Below are 18,054 nucleotides of genomic sequence, written 5' to 3'. Positions count from 1 at the left end.
GAGAGAGCCTCGCTTACGTGTCCATGCAAAGGACAAGCTCTGTGTGTAGGCACACACAGGTTAAAATGAGGTACCAAGAGAATGGTCTCCTCCAAGCAGATTGAGGATTCCCTGGATTAACCAAAGCTCCCCTCCTGGAGAACAAATCCCGTGTGTGTGTGTGTGTGTGTGTGTGTGTGTGTGTGTACTTATGTGCATATACTTAGAGAAAAACATCATGACTAGAGATTGGGTTTTTTTTTTTTTTTAAGATTTTGTTTATTTATTTGGCAGGGAGAGAGACCACAAGTAGGCAGAGAGGCAGGCAGAGAGAGAAGGGGAAGCAGGCTCCCCACTGAGCAGAGAGTCCGATGCAGGGCTCCATCCCAGGACAGAGGCTTAACCCACTGAGCCACCCAGGTCTCCTGTGACTAGATATTGTTAAGAAAGAGCATTGAACTTGGAGCCAGAGACATAGGATCCAATCCTTGGTATTGCTCTAGTTAACTCTGTGACTTTGGGAATGCCAGTTATGCACTCTGGGCACTGATTTCTTCATCAGCAAAATTGGGCATTAGACCTTGAATCATCTCCAAGGTCCCTTCTAGCTCTACAGTGTGTAGGTTCTAAAGAAGCATTATTTAACTCAATGGGCAAAGTCAGTCTTGGGAAGGAAAGCTAGTGGGAAGATCACTAAGACTGAGTCAGGCCATACTAACCTCCCTTCTTTCCTTCTGCATCAAGGTCAGCTGTAGGTGGAACATCTGGCTGTCAGCAAAGTATTTAAAAAATCCCCCATGATTGATATATGGGCAAGAGAGGAAGCAGAGTAGATGACAATATAGTCAAGCGGGTTCTTTTCAAACAGAATTCTTAAAAAAAAAAAAAAAAAAGTTGGTTTATCCATCAAGGCCAATTCCTGGGGGAGGTGAGTGGTGTGCTGTCCTTGGTCCTGTTCTGTTCGACGGGTTTTGACAAGGCACTAATTTCTGATGACACAAAGCTGAAAGGGGACAGCAAAATACCTCGGTGACAGAATCCAAGATTTTGTAAAAATCTTATCCAGACATAAAGATTTAAATGAAAAAGTCCAAATGAAATAGGGAAAAACATCTAAAGTTCTCTTAGCTTTGAAAAGCCCACAGAATTCATACAAGATGGGCAGGCTTGGCCCTGGGAGAGAGACCTTAGGGCTTCTGTTGACTGTAAGTTCGAAAGGAGTCAATAACCAGGAAATCAGGTGCCAAAGTGAGTCCAGCAGTGCACAGCAGGGTAGATAAAGCCCCCTGGATAAGGAAGCAGCTGGCTAGAGCCCCACACTGGTTCCTGGTCAGGGCCTATCTGGAGCCCGTCCTTGATTCTTGGGGCTGTGTTTAAGAAGCAGGTAAGAACGCCGAGGATTCCAAGGTTCTCCCAAGAAGGAAAAGAGGATTGACTGGATCCATATGGAGAAATTGTAGACACGAAAACAAGTTTTAAATATGGAAGAGCTGGCATGTGAAAAAGGGATTAGATATATTTTCTATCACTCCAGACAAAAATAGTGATACTAACGTAAGAAAGCTACAGGAAAGGAAGCTTTTAGCTCAACTAACAATCAGAGCTCTTAAAAATATAGAAGGCCTTGCTTGTGAGGTAGTGAGTTTGTGTTCCTGGGAATGCCCAGGCAGGGGTTGGCAGACAGTCCATCTGGAACACTACAGTATGATGTGGCTGGTCAGTTGGCCCAGAGAAGACATCTTCCCAGTTCCACAAGACTGTGCTCCTTGAGGACAGAGACCATCTACCGTCCATCTTCGTACCGTTCCCCCAGCACCTAGCAGAGGGTCTTGGACATAGAAAGAGCTCATTGAGTGAATAATATTTGGATAACTATGGTGTGAAAAGCAACAAGAGAGTGAGGTAACAAGAAGAAAATGGTCCCTACTGACCCCCAAAGAGAGTGTAGTTCATTTTAAGGATTATCGGGCCAATAAAACTGAGAGAAATCTGTGCTTCAACTTGGGCGGGAGAATTAGTTTAATTCTGAGCCACGATGGCAGATGGAGAGTTGCTCTGATCGGTATCATGGACCTTTTTATAGTGCACATCATTCTGATAGACGGTTCTGCATGTCGGACCAACAGGAGTGGGGTGGGAAAGGTGCGGGAGGGTTGGCAGAGGGTGTGACAGGAGCCTTTGTGTTGAGTGAACCCAGCCTCGGGGAACAGCCCACTCCCCTGGATTGAGTATCTGGGTCAAGCATAGATGGGAGGGAGGTAGGAAGAGGGCAAAAAGTGAGGGGCTAGAGAAAAGTGATTAAAAATGCGGCACACATTCATAAGAGACTGAACTCAACTTCTGTCTCTTCTGCAAATGAACTGTGTGACCTCCGGCAAGCTGCTTAACTTCTCTGGCCTCCATTGCCTCCTATCTCTTTGGGGCTTTGTACATGCTGTTCCCTCTGCCTCTACCGCTAACTTTCATGCTCCCCTCCTCACTTGGCACTTGGCCTCAATTACTCTTTATTTTACTTTGAGACAGAATGGTGGTTCTCTTTCCTCCTCCTGGCAGCTTTCCCTGCCCTCCCAAGCCTGTGTTGGATGTCCCTTCTCTGTGACCCTCCCGCACCCAGCCGTTCCCAGTCATAGCCCTTCAGTCCTATATCCTCATTCCCTGTTGATTTGACCACTCCTTGAAGGCAGGACGCATGACTTATTATTCATCATTATATCCCCAGTGCCTGACACAGTTCCTGGCATGAAGAAGATGCTCAGGGATGAAAAGGGGAAAATACTAAGGGAGCTGAAGAGGGAGAGGGGCATAAGACCTGGGGCCAGGACCTGGCTCTGCTTTGGGTTTCCTTGAGACCTAGGATATGGTATTCTGATTCTGTCAGTCCCAACAGTTGCACAAATACTGTCGCACTTGGACTGGAAGGATCTTGGACAGTCATTATCTCCCTAGTCCACCAACTGCTAGTCTTGCTCCATCAGCCAGTCCAGAATCCTAGGCAGTTTCTGTGGCTTCTCGCTCCTCCACATCTGCTACAACCCAACCTCCACTGCTGCTACATCTTAACTATTTCTCCAATTCCCACCCCCTCCTGCCACCCCCACTACTCCCACCCCAGGGTAGGCCACCATCCTCTCCTGCCTGAGCCCCTGGGCGGGGGAGGCCACACATTCCCCTACTTGGAGCTGTGCTTCCTCCAAACTGATCTCCACGCTGCCACTGAGCCCTCTTGGAGAGCACATCTGATCACGGTATCTGTCTGAAAGCCTTGCATGGCTCCTCTCTGTGTGCAGGACAAAGACTTCTCCAAGGTCTCCTATCACCAGACACAACTCCATCTCCTGCCCCGCTCCCAAGTGGGTTTCCAGCCTTTCCCACTTGCCTTGCTCCAGACCTCTGTGCTGTCGTTTGCCTCTGGGCCTTGGCAGATTTTATTTCCTTTGCTGGGAATACTCCCCACTTGTCCCTCCAGCACACGTCACTGGGGAGATCTCTGCTCATACTCCGCATCTCAGCTCAGTATCCCTGAGCCTGGCTGTGTGCTTTCACGGAGTGCCCCTCTGATGACTCTGTGCCTCCTGAGAGCTGTCCCACCCATAAAGGCAGGGGCTATGTCGTCCTCAGGGCTGTCACGGAGTCGAGCAGACTGTGCACAGAACACCTTTGTAGTCTCTGTGGGGACTGAGCACTGCTCAGAGCTGTGTGTTAGATGATATACAGCTCTTGCCCACCTTTGCTTCCCAGCACCCCGCACAGTCCCTGGTGCCTAAGACATGCTTCACACTGGACGAACACAGGAGTGAAAGAACAAACAAATGAATGAATGAAAGAACGAACGAATGAACGAAAGAATGAATGAGTCCGCCTTCCAGACATCCCTGCTTCCCAGCCCCCAAGGCCTCTCCTCATACTCACACAGTGGGGAGGTCCTCCAGTCTGGCTTCTCCTGTCCTCCATTCCCTCCGCCCTCAGCTCTGTCACTTTATCTCACAGTGGTCCTTGAGGTTACAACCTCCCAGGACAAAGAACATGCAGGTCCTATTGGGGGGTCCTTTAGGAAAGTGGTGTGGGGAGGATGCATAGGGCAGCTGAGTGAGTTCCACATTCATCCTTGCTCTCGAGGGAGTTCGGATCCTGTTGTGTGCCACTGCTGAGGAGGACCCTGTTGGAGCCCGTGTGGGATATCCAAATGGCATGGTCTCTGTGCCATCCAAGCCAGGGGACCATGTGGCGGTGGTCCGTAGCAGCCAGGCCTTGACCCCACGTCAGGTCCTGGGTGGAAGTCATGTTTTCTTTTTTGGACAGCAGTACTTTCTACAAGTGATCTCCCCTACCCGAGCCTTGGGGTCCAGCCTCATCCGTGAGGTGATCACCCTCTTAAGGGGAGAGGTGGTTGATTATGTTTCCAACATTCCAGTTTCCTCATTGAAGAAACAAGAGATTATTCTGGAATATCTAAGACTTGTTCTTCCTCTGAAGGTGAGAGTCCCACCATGGCCCTGGATGGCATCAGGGGCCAGCCTTCAGATGATGGTGAAGGCAATGCCAGTCAAGGGTTGTCCTTCTGTCCACCTGCATCCAATTCAGTGAGCACTACCGCACAGCTGCTATGTGCAAGGCCTGGGCCACTGCACTACAAAAGACGAAGTTCCAGGCCTCAAGGAGCTCACTCCAGGGGTCGGCACTGACATGTAGCGGGTACTAAGTAGCACTAACAGCCCTAATCTGGGCCAGATGAGGTTCTAAGCATTTCTTATGCATTATCTTCCCAGATCTGCAGGATATCTCGGTGAGCTAGGGACTACTGCTACCCCCATTTGAGGAATGAGGGGACTGAGGCTTAGCCGTAACAAGTAACTCACCCAAGGACACGTCCCTAAGTGTATGTCTGCAGTCCAGCCAAGACTGGGACTCACAGTCTTTGATTTTATCCCAAGTCTTTCACAAGGGCAGCAAAGGGGTAGGTTCCAAGGAAGCGGTGGACGGCGTGTTGTGGGAGCACTGGTGACAGCGAGGAGCCCAATCTGGGGTTCAAAGCAGGCTCCCCATAGCAGTAGCTCTCCCTGAGGCAGTCTCTGTGACTGAGGAGGAACAGAGTCATTAGTAGCCCCTAACCCTAGCTGGCTGGGGCCCAGAGAGTTTCCCAAGAGCATCCTTACTCCTAGGCAGGCCTCAGTACCCTGTTGTGTCGAGCACTTTCTGTGTTTTGGACAGCAGACAGGGAGGTGGGAACACAGGGAAGACGCAGGGGTCCCATCCCGACAGGTGCCAGGCGCAGGCCAGCTTCCCCTGGGGGCCGCCATTAGCATCTCCGAGCTTCTCCCCGCTCCCACCCCTACTGTCTGCCCCTAAGCCTCCTGGAAGCCTTCCTTTGCCAAGTTCTGCAGGCTCATTCCACGTAATGTTTAAACATTCTCAGCTGGGAAATCTTGGATCAGAGGAAATCCTCGCTCACGTGTGAAAGCCACCCCCCACCTCGGGCTGGCTCCCTCCTTCCCCAGCACTGCCGCCCCTCCCACCCCCCAGCTAGCTGCTCTTCCTCTCCCAGCCTGACTTGGCGGCCCTCTCTCTGCTGCCTTCCTCGGGCCCGGCTGCGGCAGCAACCTGAAAAGAGGGAGCGTGTTCTAATTAACACTAAGAGGCTCATTAGACAGACAGAGCCCCCCAAGCTCCCCTCCACCCCTTCTCCTGGCAGAAGCTGAGAGATTGCTCTCTTGGGAGGAGGCGAGGCTACAATTACCCATGATTCATGGGGTTTAGAGAGAAGTGAGCTGAGCTGCTCTTAGGCCGGTGGGCCCAGAGACCTTCCCTCCCTGGGCCCACCCCCCACTTTCCCCCACCCCCGTGTCCATCTCTTTTAGCTCTAATCTGGCACCGGTTAAAAAAAGAAAAGTGTTAGGGCGCTTGGGAGGACCTGGCTGGGTAGACAGAGCTGATCTGGGACCCTGCCAAGTTCCCGAGCCCTGGTTGGGGGCGAGATAGTGGAGGGAAAGGGGAGAATGCAGCATTTGACTCCAAGCCCAGATCCGGAAGAGAGCCTAGATTTTTATTTTCCCTGGGATATAGGAGAGAGTTCAGTTGAGTTCCTGTCTGCAAACATTTATCAAGCCCCAGCCATGGCTCCGGCTTGATGCTGGGCCCCAGGAATAGAGAGACATAATACCGTCCTGTCTGTAAGGTACAGTTTGTGGGGCAACAGAGCGTGGGCCATAAAGGTCGGGAAAGAAACAGTGGGGGACAGTGCAGGCTGGGGTTGCAGCAGGCACAAGTCTGGAATAAATGGGAGATGGTTGTGTTAAATGCGCTGGAACAAATGGAGAAGATCCAACAATTGAATTCAAATACCACAATGAGCAGTTGCTCCTTGCCAGGCTCTGTGCTGGGTGCTGGGCATGGATCAGAGGGCTCGAATTACTTCTGCTCTGTTTGAGTTGGGGTCAGTGAGGTGGAGAGAAGGGTGGGTTAGATAAATATCCCAAAGGTGAGTGGAGAGAACTGAGTGTTGGAGAGAAGTAAGAAACAACGTTCTCCATGGGCACCTGAAATGAGGAGCCCCCCGTCGGGTTGGGGGACTGAGAAGGCTTCACAGAGGAAGCACATTGGAGGCAGGTCTCGAAGAAAGGGAAGAATGTTGCAGACTGAGTGACAAGGCTGAGCCAATGCTCAGGGCAGGAAAGCCTAGCGTGGGCTGGGGGAAGCGCAGGAGTCCAGCCAGTGTGTATGCAGGCTTGGCGTAGGAGTAGATGATGGGAGGGAGGCTGAGGCCAGGTTGATCAGGATCGGAAGGCCAGCAGGAAACACTTCTACTTATTCTGGGTGATGCTCTCAAGCAACACAAAGCATCACATCGGCTCTTCAAGACCCTTGATCACGGTCATGTAGGGTGGATGGTAGGTGTGAACAAGAAGCAGGAAGGCAGTGGGGAGGTTGCCAGAGGGTCCAAGTGGGGAGCCAAAGACAGCCTCACATGGCAACAGTCGGGTCAGGTTGATGCAAAAGGTATTGGGGTGGGGGGGTGTGGAATAAAGGCTTTGAGGCTGACAAATGCAGAGGCAAGGGTGAAGGAGAACCCATGGTCAAATGCAAGTTTCCCAGCCTGGAGAATGTAACAGCCAAGGCTCTGTATGCAAAAAAAGAAGTCCTAGAGCTGGTTAAGGGAGGTGGGGGAAGACAGGGGCTTTGTATAGGAGTACAGGGGGATCTGTGGGTTGTTGGAAATCCAAGTCTCGGATCAAGCCTAGGAACGGAAATTTGAGAGTCATTCCCATCATCATCATTGTCATCAAGTTACCACTTACTGTATACCTATTATGTGCCAAGCACTATACGAACAGTTCAAATCTCATAACAAGGTACAGGATAAGCAGGATTAGTTTCATTTAACAGATAAGAAAGTGGAGAATCAGAGATGTTAGGAAACTTGCTCAAGGTCAACCAGCCGGGAAGAAGCAGATCTGGGCCTGAGTATCTCTCCTAAGGCTTGTTCATCGGTCCATTAAAGTAGAGTGAAGTTATGATAGGAAACAAGGTTCTCACATAAGAGGTGAGAAGACATTAGCCTGTAGATGTTGCCACAAAGGCTCTGCCTGAGACAGCTTCCCTCTTAATTGGTGCCTAATTATCAGTTACCAGAGGCTGCTCTGACAATGTCCAACACGGCAGTTATGGAATGTCCGGAAGGGCTCAGATGTGTCTGCAGAGTGGAAGATGGCCCACGTGGGACTCGTAACTGACATGCGTAGGGGTTTCGCGGTCAGAATGTAGGATGAAAGGGCTATGGAAGCAGGCAGACCAAGGTAGACTGGGTGGTGAGAGCTGAGGACAGAGTCTCAAGGTGATAAACACACCAAGAACTGTGGAAAAGGGGCAGAGGGAGAGTGAAGGACGGACCATCAGGTTTCATGATTAAAGGTCTCTGGTGACCTTCCTGAGAGTCACTTTAGAAGACTGGTGGGAGCAGGAGGCAGACCCTGAGGAGTCGGCGCACACAGGGTTGGGTTGGCTGTTTGGCACTTGTTCACGGAAGGAGGCAGAGGGTATAGACTAGTTTTCCAAGAGGTCTGGTGGCAAACAGAGAAAAAGAGCCTGGGCCAGTGCCCCAGAGCAGTGAAGTCAAGAGGAGTTATGTTTTATCCTGGGGAGATCTGGGAGGGTCTGTAGGCAGGTGGAAAGGAGCCAGTGACACAGTAGAGTTTGGAAATGCAAGTGAAATACATCAGTTCCAGGAGAAGAAAGTTATGGGTTAGGTTGGGGGGGGGGGTTTGAGAGTCACAAAGATAACTTTGCAATTAATTCTTTAATGTATTCAGTAAATATCCACTGTAGTCCTACTGTGTGCTGGGTGCTCTCTAAGCACTGGGGATAAAGGAGTGAACATGGCAGAGTCTGTGCATTCGTGGGGCTTACAGTCTAGTGGAGAACTTGATGGGAACAGATTAAAGATATTCAAAATCTGGTTTTCTTCTCTGCTTGGGACACTAGGACACAGGCTGGTAGAAGTCTCCTAGGCTTAGCTCAGCCTTCTCTCTCCAGGAAGGATGATACTGTGCTAGGGAAATGGACATCTTTCCCATTCTGGAAGCATTTCAGGCAATGGGGTTTCATAACTTCCCTCTGTTGCCAATAGCATCTCATAACCTGAAGAGAATGCTCTTGGGCCTAGCGTTTCCCTCAAAGCGTGAGTAGGCCAGGTTAGAAAGAAGTAAGAATCTCTGCCTGGTGTCTGTTTCTCCTGGTCCTCCAGACAGAAATGGACAGAAGGAGGCAATTAAGTGGTCACCTCCCCTCAGTTTGCACCTTGGAGGGCTCTCCTGCCTCGTTAAGGCCGATTGGCCATTCCAGACCTCAGGGAGCCTGCCAGAGTTCTGCGGGGACACTGAGCTGAGCCACAGTGATCTCTCCCCTCTGATGTGATTTCTGTGAAAGCAACAATGAAATGCCTCTGAGATATCAGGAGTTCCTCTTTCTCTGGAGATCCTGGGTACATGATGAAACCCTGTAGGCAACTGTCTGAACGTTCCAGGAGGCAGAACTCAGACAGCCCGAGATTCCCGCCCCCCTAGTGCACACATCCGTATAATTCCCTTCCATGGGAAGTGCTGTGGGACTAGAGGGCATAATAAGGAATCCCTCCTGTGATTAGGTTACCACTCAGTTGACCTTAAGTGAATCAAAGGAAAATCACCCCAGGCGGCTTGACCTAATCAGGTGAACCCTTTAAAAGAAGGTGAAGTATCAGAGTCACTCTCCTCTTGGCCTCAAAGGGCCAAACTATCATATGGCAGAGAACATTAGGTAGCTGTGACTAAGGGCCTCAGCGTGGAATGTCAAGCAGCTGAACTTAGGATACCTACTGGCCACTCAAATCTTAGTGAGATTCAGCTTCCCCCCTATTTTCAGAGAGGACAGCCAGACTGAGGAAGATAGAAAGCATACGGCCACTAGGTCTGGGGATGGGGAAGGGCCCTGAATGGTGAGACAGAAGAACCGAAGATAGGATTGATGTCATGCCATTTTACCCGGGATCATCCCTAAGGGTTGGGGTTGTGCCTGTCAGTTTTCCTGGGCTAGAAGGATGCCTCTGTTGGTCCGGGGATAGGGGGGCACCCATGGGGAGGGAACCCAGCGGATCGCTGAGGTCGTGAGAGGCAGTCACTCCACCTGCAGTGGCTGGTGAGCCAATGTGGCTAAAGGTTATTGTGTTGTTGGGAACAGAGGTGGCCCAAATTATGGGGCACCCATAATATGGGGCGCCCAAATTATGGTAGCCTGGAGGGACTCCCACTCTTAAAATATCCGTCCACCCACTCCTCTGTCCTCCATCTATTAAATTCACATTTATTGAGCATCTACTATGTGCCAGCCCTTGGGCTGGGTATCAGGAACACATTGATCAATCCCCAGTCATCCCCTTATGATGATCCCAGGGTTGGGAATTTCCGCAATTCAGTGATGAGGAAGAAAGGTGAACGGGAGGAGCAGCATTATTTTTTACACATTCCTGTTTAATTTTTAATTTGTTATTGTTTTAAATGTGCACACAAGTAGAAAGAATAGTGTAGTAAACTTTCAGATAACCACCCCCCAGTTCTAACAATTTTCGTTAATATTGTTTCCTCTAATGGTTCCAGTTTTTTTGATGGAGTATTTTAATACAAACTCAAGATCCCCTGTATTTCACCCATAAGGACTTACATACAGATCTCTGATATGAACGCTTTGGAACAAACAGCTATCTGATCCCCAAATGCAACGCCCTGACCTCTACCCGCTCCACCCCCCGCCCCCCGGAAATCGCCAACCGCTGGGAAGCCAGTCCTATATCCTACACATCTAGGAGTCTTGACAAGCATCTGGTATCCCAGGCCGTGACATGCAGGAGTTTCAGACTTTGGCTCTTTAGTCCCCCCGCACCCCCTCCCTTCCCCCGCCCCAGGCCTCACCGCGCTCTTTCTCCTACCTGTTCTTGCCACAGATGGAAATGCTAGAACACAAGTACGGGGGCCACCGCCTGTCCCGGCGCGCCGCTTGCACCATCCAAACCGCCTTCCGCCAGTACCAGCTCAACAAGAACTTCAAGAAGATCCGCAACTCGCTCCTGGAGAGCCACCTGCCGCGACGGATCTCCCTGCGCAAAGTCCGCGCGCCCACTGCTGAGAGCCTGGCGGCCGAGAAGGCGCTCATGGAGGGCTACGGCCTCATGGGGCTGCCACTGGTGCGCTCGCCCTCCCTGCCGCCCACCTTCGCGGGCACGCTCACCGAGCTGGAGGACTCCTTCACTGAGCAGGTGCAGTCCCTGGCCAAGTCCATACACGACGCGCTCAGAACCTGGAACCTCAAGACCATGTGCTCCCCGCAGGAGAGCAGCGCCTACCAGCTCCACCAGGCCCTGCACGCGGGCGCGGGGCCGCCAGGCCTAGAGGCCGAGATGCCGGAGCTCTGCAGTGCCCGCCCCGCGCCCGCGCCCGCGCCCGCTCCGGGGTAAGAGGCCGCCGCCGAGGCCGCCGGCCTGCCCCAGGGCCACGGCAGTACCTTCATGATGGCTTTCCGGGACATCACCGTGCAAATCGCCAACCAGAACATCTCTGTTTTCTCCGCCACGGCTCTGTCAGTGGCCAACTGTCTGGGCACGCAGACCGCCCAGGCCCTGGCGGAGCCCACGGTGGGCAAAGCCGAGCAGGGAGAGGCCCCGGGGCAGGAGGCCTCGGTGGCCACAACCGCGGCTCAGGGGGACGGGCCCGCCGAAAACACTGGCGCAGAGGCTGGAGCCAGCGGGTCCCCGAGCACCCACCCTCCTGGGGGTGCTGTGGAGGCGCTGGTGGAGGGGGCCACGGTGGCGGCCGAGGCAGAGGTGGCGGAGGAGGGGACTGGGGAGGTGGGGAAAGGGACTGAGGCTGAGGCTGCGACAACTCGGAGCCGCTGAGCAGCAGCAGCACGTCCACCAAGTCGGCCAAGTCAGGCTCGGAAGCATCAGCCTCAGCCTCCCAGGAGGCCCTGCAAGCCATGATTCTGAGCCTGCCGCGCTACCACTGAGAGAACCCCGCCAGCGGCAAGTCGCCCACGCTCTCAACGGACATCCTATGCAAACGGTTCTACCGCATCGGCCTCAACCTTTCCAACATGTGAGTGAGCACCGACTCGGGAGCTCTGGGGAGACCCAGGAATCTCTTGGTCGGCGGGGAGGGGGCAGGGGCTACAATGGCATCATCCCAGCGCCCTGCCTGGTGACATTTGTGCCGCACCTGCTCCTGGAGGTGCTGGGTAGGGATGCACGTTTTCTTTTTAATGGTTCACAAATTTATGTTCAGGATTAGGGACAAAACAACACATCAAGCCCATGCTTTCAGCACTATTCCTGCTTACTAGGGCTTGAAAAGTGAGGGAATTGAAAAGAAAATGCAGTATTAACTAATAGTCCAGGTCGTATGAGGATTGAGACGAAATCCTTCAGGCAGACCCGAGGCCAAGGAATCAGCATCGTCTCAGGGGGATGACGTCAAGGAGGGAGCACGGAGGAAAACGAGGAAAGGCAAGGGAGGGTCTGGGTGGGTGAGAAGGAAGAGAAGGAGCACAAGGAATCCAGGTAAAAGGCAGGAGAGGGGCGGGGATAAAAGGGGGGCGGCGACAAGGACACAGAGGTGGCACAGAAGTGAACAGGAGAAGGAAAGCAGGAAAATGAACAAGGGTTTTGGTTCAGAGTCCCCAGCCAGAGCCCCAGCCAGAACTGTCCTTGCAACTAGAATGTAGAGAGCCGGGGGCCAGCAGTGTACACGCACCCCTCCCGTGGAAATCCCATCTCCACCCTGCGTTCACCCCTTCCTTCAGAGCCCCGAGCCAGGAGATTGAACATCTCTCCCAGCCACGTGTCCGTTCACTTATTCACTCAACTGTCACTTATTGAATGCCGGGCGCATTGACCATGGAGATGAGGAGGACACATGCCCTGGTCTCCAGAAACTTCTATTCCAGGGAGGAACAGCTACTGTTCCTGGCTCACCTTACATAAAACATCTGCAAACTTCCCAACAATATCTAGAGATGGCCTTATTATGCCATTTTACAGAAAAGAAGCAGGCTCACACAAGTAAGGGGAGTTGTGAGCTCACACTCACGCAGACCCTGGGATCCCTCAAGACAGTGGTTCTCAAACTCTCTGTAGTAAAGGACCAGTCTGGGTTTTCACGGACTAAGTGGTGGCTGATACTTTTGTGAAATGCAATAAAAATGAGTTGCTAGAAAAACAATCACATGCTTGGTTATCCCAAAAATGTCAGAGTGCTATAAAAGGTTCTAAACGCTTGCCCTCTGGTTCTGTACTTAGCTTCTCCTGAACCAGTCAGATACAGTTCAGGGAACAGCATGGATTTGCAGGCCATACTGTGAGCACATTTCCTAAAAACACAGTACCTACATCCACACGTAGAGACTAGAGCTTGAGAAAGTGAATGATGGAGAGCAGGATTCATGTGTCCCTGTGGCCAGTGCGGTAGGAGAGCTCCCCTCTGCTCCCCAGAGCCCTGCTTCTGGGGCGAGTACTGCATACAGACGACAGAACACAGACTGGGTGGAAGGGCCTTCGTGGCAAGCCTCCGGGCCTTTCAGGGAAGACAAAAAGAAACCTCTCCACTTGCTCTGGAATTCTCTTCGTCTGCCAGACCTAACTCCTTCTCTCCCCATGCTATCTTCACTCCTGTGTGTGTATAAGGGTGGGGGGGGTGGGGGTGTTCAGGAAGACAAAATTCCTAGGTGAAGCCCCTGGGACAAGGAGCCCGTCTGCAGCAGAAGGAATCCTGACTTTTTGATGGAATTCTTCCCAGAAGCTTCCAGGCACTTCTGTAGCTTCCCTGGGTTGGAAGAAAGGGAGGAAGGAAGTCGTGGACAGCCTTGGCTCACTCTCTACTTCTTCTTCCCACCTCCACTCCCACCCCCAGAAACCCAGACAAAGGCATCCAGTTCCTGATCTCTGGAGGCTTCATCCCCGACACCCCCATCGGAGTGGCCCACTTCCTGCTCCAGCGCAAGGGCCTCAGCCGGCAGATGATCGGGGAGTTCCTAGGCAACAGCAAGAAGCAGTTCAACCGCGATGTGCTGGAGTGAGTGCCCCTCTCCCCACGCATGGCCCAGGGTCCCACAGGACACAGGGGAGGGAACAGGACCCCTGGAGTCTGGGCCCGTTGCTGTATCTTGACCAGCCTTTGTTTCCCCCTCCTGGGGTCCTGCATTTACTGAGCGGGCTCCAGGCTGGGTCCCACTGAAGGCACCAGGGGTATAGAAATGGTCGAAGGAGACGAAAAGGCCTCCTTCCTGCTACCCTGTGGGGCCAGAGAGGAGGACTGGGTCTACACGGGGACTGTCTCTGCCTGGTGAACAGACCCTCAGCCCACCACCTTGCTGCCGTCTGCCCAGCTCCTGAGCCCCCACTGGCTGGCTTGCTCCCCATGTGGGTTCAGTTTCATATTGGTGGAGGCAAACACAAGTCAGGAAAAGGGAGTTAGATGGAAGGGTTTCAGAGCAAGAAAATACAGTGATTCCACAAACATACGTTTACCACCAAGATCAACAGATGTGGGCAGGATGTGGGCTTGGCTTCACTAGTGCTCTTGGCTCTGTTCACGTGGAGGCGTGGGCAGGTGAGAGCCCCCAGGTCTGGGGTGGCATCCTTGGGGCCGCGAAGCCACCTTGCCCCTGGCAGAGAGAGAAGTTGAGGCCCCATAAAGTCTGCTCCAGACCCCCTTCTTGAAGGTCACCATGCTGTCGGAAGCCTCTCCCTGGGAAGTCAGCAGACTTGTTTCTCGGGGGTTCTGAAACAATCTCTCCCTTTCGTCTTGCTCTTGGAGCAGTAAGGGGCTGCTGTAGGAGGGACAGGGGTCTCCTGCCCGAGGGTTTGGGAGTAGCCTGACTGGCAAGATTGTCACTGTGCCCGGAGAGGGAGCTCGGAGATCTGGCTTCTGTTTACGCAGTAGTCTTGGTGCTGTGTCTTTGGACAAGTCCCTGCCCTGGGGCCTCCGGTTCTCTGCCCGTGGACTGGAGGGGGCTGGATTATGAGGGGTCATCCCGTTGTCCTCTGGAATCCCTGTCACGCTCCTGAATCCACTCAGTCTAACTGAGTACAGTCCGAAGAGCAGGGGCTTGGACATATGTGAGGGACCTTGAAATCCCAGGATGCCCCGTAGTTGACGGCACTCAGTCCCCCCCCATTTGGACAACCAGACCCTCCCCCACTAGTGCTTGAGCTGCTCTGAGGGAGGGTCTTGCAGAGGAAACTGAAAGGATCAGTGTGCTTCCTCCCTCCTCCTCTCTTCTCCCTCTCCCTCGCCCCCCCTTTCTCCTCAGCATCAGCCCTGCTGGGTAGGGTGCCCTGAAGGGAGACCCTGAGGAAATGATAGAAAGAGGAGAAAGATCAAGTTTTCTCTGTCTCCTTTCACACAGGCTTTCCCTCCATCTAGCTCATCTCTCCGGCCTTTTCATCTGCTTTTGTCCCCATTCCACTCCCGCCCCCCCACCCCCCACCGCCCTGTTTCCGTGGGAGGGTGAGTGGGGGTGTGCTCTCCTCAGTGCTTCATTCTCCTGGCTCCCCGTGCCCCTGGGGGACCCTGCTTTGTCTCCCCGCTCTGGGGCTTCCTGCTTCACTCCCAGCCCTGACTGACTGTGTCTCCTCTGCCCTCCCCAGTCGCCCTGTGGCCTGGTCCTGAAATTCTCACCTGCGAGGTCCACAGTGACCTGGCACACTGGGAACGCGCAGTTTTCCGGCAGCCCCAGTGGTGCGGGCGCCCTGCAGCACGATGCTAACTAATTGCCATCCTCCCTGGGAGACCGAGTGTGTGGGCTGGAGACAGGCAGCCCCCGTGGGGAGGGGCGCCGCTGGGAGCCTGGGACCAGGCTGGCCGCTGAGGTGGGGAGCAGGCTAGGGATGAGGGGGCAGTGTGGTGGCAAGAGAGAGCTGCTCCTGACAGGGCCTGCTCTGAAGCCTGGCTCTGCTCCTCTCCTGCTGGGAGGCCTCCTCTGGGCCTCGGCTTCCTTACCGGGAAAGCGAGCGAGACGGTCGAGCCCTGCGATCTCTAAGATCCCTTCAACTCCGGTGACTCTGAGATCTTACGTATTCCTCAGTGTCACTGTCTCACACTGGGATGGTTGCAGAATCATTTGCCCTAAAGGTCAAGGCCATGCTTTGTCAGGCCACCAGGCCATCCCAGAGCAGCCCGCAGGCTCCAGAGCCGGGAGCTCACAGTTCCTGCCACAAACACGCAGTGCCTGCTCCGGGCTGGGAATGAGGCTGTGCCGGGCATCCCTGGGAGTACAGGATGGGGGCAGGGAGGAGCAGGCGTGGCCGTGGCCTCAGGGGAACTCACACACCTGGTGTCAGTGGGAGAGATGAGCAGAGGAGGGTGGACAGGGAGACGGAACTTCCGCAGGCCTAGGGGTGTCAGGAGAGTGGAGTGTAGAGCTGAGCCCCCTCCGCCCCAGTGGGTGCCTCGGACCCTTGTGCTTTATTCGCCGGCACACCCAGCCTCTGTGCGGAAACAGCACCAAAAGGGAACCTCTTCACCCAAGTCCGAGTTGCCGCCTGCCTGGCTTGTCTCCTGTAGGGTGTCCGTGGGAGATGGGAGGCAGGAAGGGGGCAGGCACTCACAGGGGAGCCAGATGCTGGGGTTCGGGGGGGTTCCCTGCTACTCAGGCCAGCTCTCCCAACACCTCTGGGCATCTGCTGCCTCTTCCTTATGCCCACCAGAGAACACACACAATAATAACAAAGTCACCGGTGCCATTTTGTCCAGGCCGAAAAGGCTTTATTGGGATTCTGCACAGCGTCTCTGCTCCCACCTGGTGACATTCAGCATGTCTCGTCCATTCTGTACAAAGCTGCTTGCTGAATAAAAGGACATAAATCACCCATCCCGTTGGAGACTGAGACAGCCCCGGCCACTGCACTCTCCGAGATGTAGCTGGGCAGGAAGGGGAGAGGGTGGAAGCTTCTAGGAGGGGATGGGGCGAGACCCTGACCCCTACCATCTACAGGCCTGTGGAGAAAAGGAAGATAGAAGGGGCCAAGCAGAATCCACCTCAGCTGCTGGCCTACGTCTGAGCGCCATGGATTCCGTGACGTCGCCTCCGGAATCGGGCTCTTGCTGCTCTAGGAAGCTGATCTCTTCGTCCCTTAATGCCCTGATTCCTTAGCAGATCCGTTCCAAGAAGAAATGTATTGAATCAGGGTGTATTGAATTAGTAGGAGGCATCCTGAGCTCAAGAGGCCATGTCCATTCCACTGTTTACCTGGGAAGTGTTTGGTTTTTTTTATAAAGGAGAAAAGGGCCTGTGGCCTCGCTTGTCAAATGGGGACAATAGGACCCACGTCATGCAAATTACAGTTTTAAAATGCATGTAAAGTGCTTATGTCAGTGACTGAGGCTAAGTCAGTTCTTTACGAATATTAGCTATTTCCATTATTATCTTTCTCACTTGAAAGCACAGGTCGGTAGATGCCTCCCCAGCCTGGCCCTGGCCCGGTGGGGGGATCCCTCAGATGCCTCAGGTCTGGTTGGAGATCAGGTCCACTCCCCAGACAGCAAGAACTTGCTGGGGCTTGCTAGGGAGGGAGGGGAGCTCATTTGGGGGCCATCCTGCACTCTGAGGAAATCTTCTCTGGTGCTGAGATGAGAGGGGCCCTGGCAGCCTGGCCTGAGGAGCCAGACATCAGCTGGGGTAGGATCCTGGGGTGCTGGAAGCTTCTCCCTCTCAGTTTTCACATGGTTGGGGAATCTGGCTCTGCTCTATTTCCCTTCTGAAATGTTCACCTCAGCAGTTTGAAGGCCAGTGAAGGGGGGGTGGGCTGGGTTATCTTTTCTGAGGGGAATCACAGACGCAGGGTGGGTGTGGGTATCTGTCATTTCCGTGGAAGTGCACGGAGGGCAGCTTTTGGGCTGAATTGCCAGAAGGGTTTCCTGGATGTTCCTTCTCTTGCTGCGTCTACTCCGTTTCTTGTTCAATATTAGAATTTGACATTTTACGACATATCAGATAAAGGACTAGTGTCCAGAATCTATAAAGAACTTAGCAAACTCAACACCCAAAGAACAAATAATCCAATCAAGAAATGGGCAGAGGACATGAACAGACATTTCTGCAAAGAAGACATCCAGATGGCCAACAGACACATGAAAAAGTGCTCCATATCACTCGGCATCAGGGAAATACAAGTCAAAGCCACAGTGAGATATCACCTCACACCAGTCAGAATGGCTAAAATCAACAAGTCAGGAAATGACAGATGCTGGCGAGGATGCGGAGAAAGGGGAACCCTCCTGCACTGTTGGTGGGAATGCAAGCTGGTGCAGCCACTCTGGAAAACAGCATGGAGGTTCCTCAAAATGTTGAAAATAGAACTGCCCTATGACCCAGCAATTGCACTATTGGGTATTTACCCTAAAGATACAAACGTAGTGATCCAAAGGGGCACGTGCACCCGAATGTTTATTGCAGCAATGTCCACAATAGCCAAACTATGGAAAGAACCTAGATGTCCATCAACAGATGAATGGATCAAGAAGATGTGGTATATATACACAATGGAATACTATGCCCCCA

At 53.1% G+C, this 18,054-nt stretch overlaps 1 pseudogene; it reads left to right on the top strand.

Annotated features, from left to right (window-relative positions):
• LOC131838332 (IQ motif and SEC7 domain-containing protein 3-like) overlaps positions 1-17,335 on the top strand; it is a 30,999-nt pseudogene extending 13,664 nt beyond the window's left edge.
• Positions 17,336-18,054: the final 719 nt, after the last annotated feature.

Source organism: Mustela lutreola, chromosome 8 (assembly GCF_030435805.1).
Source record: "Mustela lutreola isolate mMusLut2 chromosome 8, mMusLut2.pri, whole genome shotgun sequence".
NCBI lineage: Eukaryota > Metazoa > Chordata > Mammalia > Carnivora > Mustelidae > Mustela > Mustela lutreola.
This window is presented reverse-complemented; position numbering and strand designations above follow the sequence as displayed.